The following is a 4,813-nucleotide window of genomic DNA, read 5'->3' on the forward strand; positions in this document are numbered from 1 at the left end:
TGCTCTATCTATCCATGGTCCTGATTGTAATTATGGAGTAGTCTAGCATGTCATTTTCGTGCTCTACTTTTGCTTCAAATTATTTCCTGGCAGATTGTTTACATGTTATTCAATTTGGCCGAGGTTGTTGTAGTTGGTCCGGGTATGCTATGATGTTGTTTCTTGCCATGTGTAGCTTCTATGTCATGTCTTCTTGATGGATGTATGCTTAGTTTATCATGAGATGCTCTGTAGTGAGTGCATCGAGCTCACGAAGATGCCTTCATAATTATTTCAATGTCATGCTTTGTTTGCTGAAATCTGTTAACGAAACTTGCTATGTTTACGTGGGTGCCATCATATTTTCTAGTCCTTTTTGGCTTATGGTCAGTAAGGAACTTTTGATCTATGCTTTGAGTAGATTCATGCCATGTCTTATTTTTCTATTATAAGTTCCTGTAGCATATTGATAACCTGCTCTGAACATTGCTTCGTGCTGCTGTTTATGCCATGTCCAGCCTGTTAATTTTTTGCGCTTTCTCCATGCTTGTTTGAACCTGTTATGATGTGAATGAGCCGTAGCTCAGTGTTCCTCTTTTGTAAAGCATATCCTGTAGATCATTGCATATGCTTTGTTTTTATGTTGGGGTGCTGTAGCATAGTTTCTTGTTGCATGCTAAGTAGCATCACGCTGTTAATCGCAGCTTTGTGCCATACTTGTCTTGCTTGCCATTTGCAAACCGTGCATCCGTTCCCGGTGATCTTTATATCGATTTCAACCGAAATCATCTCATCTTTCCAGCGGCATATTTGGTTTGCCAAGTTGATGCCTTGTTCATCCTTTTTCCTCCCGAAGCACGCATATGCATTGCATACCACATCTCGCATATCATGACATGTATTGCATCATGTTGCTTGTGCATTGCACCGTGATTTATTGTGGTTCTTGCTTTGGAGCCGGGAGACGAGTACGTGCACGAGGAACCTGTTGAGTACGCTTACGAGGATCCAGCCTTCGACAACTCTGAGAACCTTGCAGGCAAGATGATCATACCTTCGAAATCATTACTATCTTTGCTTGCTAGTACTCGCTCTTTCGCTGTGTTAGCCCTACCTGCCTTTGTTTACCATGCCTACCTATTGCCATGTTAAACCTCTAACCATCCTGTCCTAGCAACCCTTTGTCTGGCTATGTCATCGCTTTTGCTCAGCCCCTCTTATAGCATTGTTAGCTGCAGGTGAAGCTGAAGTTTGTTCCAGGTCGGAACGTGGTTACTTTGGGATATCACAATATCTCCTGTTTATATTAATGCACCTTATATACTTGGTAAAGGGTGGAAGGCTCAGCCTTATGCCTAGTGACTTGTTCCACTCTTGTCGCCTTAGTTCCGTATACCGGTGTTATGTTTCTTGATTTTGTGTTTCTTACACGGTTGGGTGATTTATGGAACCCCCTTAACAGTTTGCTTTGAATAAAACTCCTCCAGCAAGGCCCAACTTTGGTTTTACCATTTGCCACCTAAGCCCTTTTCCCTTGGGTTTTCGCGAGCCCAAGGGTCATCTTTATTTAACCCCCCGGGCCAGTGCTCCTCCGAGTGTTGGTCCAAACTAGAGCACCGTGCGGGACCATTCCTTGGCAACTGGGATTCGTCGGTTCCTGTACGCTTTGCTTATCCGGTGTGCCCTGAGAACGAGATATGTGCAGCTCCTATCGGGATTTGTCGGCACTTCGGGCGGCTTTGCTGGTCTTGTTTTACCATTGTCGAAATGTTTTGTGAACCGGGATTCCGAGACTGATCGGGTCTTCCCGGGAGAAGGTCTATTCCTTCGTTGACCGTGAGAGCTTGTGATGGGCTGAGTTGGGACACCCCTGCAGGGTATATAATCTTTCGAAAGCCGTGCCCGCGGTTATGAGGCAGATGGGAATTTGTTAATGTCCGGTTGTAGATAACTTGACACTTGACCTCTTTAAAATGCATCAACCGCGTGTGTAGCCGTGATGGTCTCTTCTCGGCGGAGTCCGGGAATTGAACACGGTTTGTGTTATGCTTGATGTAAGTAGTTTCAGGATCACTTCTTGATCACTTTTAGCTTCTCGACCGCCGCGTTGCTTCTCTTCTTGCTCTCATTTGCGTATGTTAGCCACCATATATGCTTAGTGCTTGCCGCAGCTCCACCATATTACACTTTTTCCTACCTATGAGCTTAAATAGTCTTGATCTCGCGGGTGTGAGATTGCTGAGTCCTCATGACTCACAGATTCTACCAAAACAGATGCAGGTGCCGAGGATACTGGCGCAGATGGCGCAACTGAGTTGAAGTGGGAATTTGATGAGGCCCTTGGTCGTTACTATGTATCGTTTCCAGATGATCAGTAGTGGGGTCCAGTCGGGACGATCGGGGATCTAGAATTTGGGGTTGTCTTCTTTTTATTTGAACTTGACCGTAGCCGGTCTATGAGTGTATTTTGAATGATGTATGATCTTAATTTATGTATTGTGTGAAGTGGCTATTGCAAGGCAACTCTCGTATCCCATTCTTGTTCATTACATGGGATTGTGTGAAGATGACCCTTCTTGCGACAAAACCACCATGCGGTTATGCATCTAAGTCGTGCTCTGACACGTGGGAGATATAGCCGCATCGTGGGTGTTACAAGTTGGTAATCAGAGCCATCCCCGACTTAGGAGCCCCCTGCTTGATTGTTTGCTGGCGATGTTGAGTCTAGAACAAAAATGTTTTGAGTCTTAGGATTATATATATCGGAGAGTAGGATTCTTTTTACTCCTCAGTCCCTTCGTCGCTCTGGTGAGGTCTCCTGACGTAGATGTTTTGACTATCCTCTTCTCAAATTTCACTAAAAAAAATTTAGGTTCACGCGGGTATCTTAGAATCATTCCGATAGTTTTGTGACGAGAACATTGTTCTTGGTGCCTCCTGACATTTAGGGGTTGTGGCAGTGTCTCGGGGAGTTGAGCTCCGAGGTGTTGTCGTCACAATTTTATCGTTGCAGTTCTGGAATACCTGAGATTTGCCGACATTGAAAATCTCTTTTATGCAGTTGTTGGTGAGATAACCCCGATAACCCAGTACTGGGGCGAGCTCGGGAGTATTGCCATAACTCGTATAACGGATGCTTTTCGAAGGTTGAGGTACACGATTTCCAAAGGTTTCTTGGTTATGTGTTGACGGATGGATACAGCTGGATGTAGGGATTGTTAGTTTGGGTGAGATATTGTGTTTCCCCTGTATCCCCAACACCAGATTGCATAACCAGAAAATTTCGGGAGTTTATAGGTGGGATTCAAGTAGCTCTAGCATTTCTTCCGCAGATATTTGGTTTGTGATTGGGTAATCCTTACCAATTATTTGTTCCAGTTGTACCTTGTTTATTTCATTCATCAATCTCTATTCAAGTGGCTTCTCACCTTTATGGACGGGTGATGTTTACTTTGGAATTCATTCGTTCATCCTTGTTCGAATGTTTATTGTGAAGACTATATGTTGCAATTTCTATCCATTGATTCAACTTGTCTATCTGCCTATCAAGATGCTAACGGATGTCACCCTCTTCAGGATGGCTCCGCCAACGCGTCTGAATCCGGAACGCAATGATGAGAGTCAGGTGAACCCTCCACCTCCACCTCCGCCTCCGGAGGCATGGCAAGCTTCGATGGCAGCCTCTAACGCCCATGCTCAGATGATGATCCAGCTCATGCAAGAGCACAACCAAGGCCATGGCAACCAAGGGAATCAAGGTCAAGGGCAGTTCAATCATCAGCCTCAGTTTCCTACCCTCAACCAATTCCTTGCAAATCAGCCGAAGTCTTTCAGCTATTGTGTCGAGGCCACAGACGCCGATGATTGGCTCGTGGATATCAACAAGCATTTTGAATGCAGCAATGCCAGGCCTAAGGACTATGTCAAGTTCGCTTCTTTTCAGCTCAAGGATCAGGCAGCTGATTGGTTCCAGCAATACAAGGATTCTAGAGGTGGTCGAGTGATTACTTGGACTGATTTCTGTCGGGACTTTAAAGCTCACCATATTCCTACCAGTGTTGTTGAGAGCAAGCGTGAGGAGTTCCGCAATCTCAAGCAAGGCAACATGTCAGTGTACGAATACAACAAGCAGTTTCAGAAACTTGCTCGCTTTGCTAAGCAAGATGTTCCAGATGAGAAGAGTATGATCTATCAGTTCAGAGGTGGCCTTAGAGAGGATCTTCAGTTAGCTCTCGTTCTTATTGAGCCTACTCAGTTTGATCAATTCTACAATATGGCACTCAAGCAAGAAGGTGCTCAGCTCAAGTGTGAGGCTTCCAAGAAGAGAATCAGAGAGGCAGTGCAGTCGTCTTCTTCCTCACAAGTGGCAGCTAAGCATCAGAAGTTTTATCTTCCTCCTCCTCCGTTTCGTCAGCCTTACCAACAGAAGAACTCAGGTGGCCGTGGATCTTCCCACCCACCCAACCCAAGCTATCAGAACAAGTCTCATCCTCAAGCTTCAAAGTCGAATGCTCCTTATCACCTTCCGCTCTCAGAAGTGACTTGCAACAAGTGCCAGCAGAAAGGTCACTACGCAAACAAATGCTTAAATCAAAGGCGCCTTCCTCCTCCTCCTCCTGTGAGATCTTCAAGCAATGCAGTGGTCAAGCATAATCCAAAGTCTGCAAAGGTCAACATGTTGAATGCAGCTCAGGCAGAGGATTCTTCAGATGTGATCATCGGTAATCTTCCAGTTAATGATATTCCTGCAAAAGTCTTATTTGATACTGGTGCATCGCATTGTTTCATGTCAAGATCATTATTTGCTAAGAATGATTTTACTTGGTCTTACCTG

The sequence above is a fragment of the Triticum aestivum genome, chromosome 1B (genome assembly GCF_018294505.1).
Source record: "Triticum aestivum cultivar Chinese Spring chromosome 1B, IWGSC CS RefSeq v2.1, whole genome shotgun sequence".
Taxonomy (NCBI): Eukaryota; Viridiplantae; Streptophyta; class Magnoliopsida; order Poales; family Poaceae; genus Triticum; species Triticum aestivum.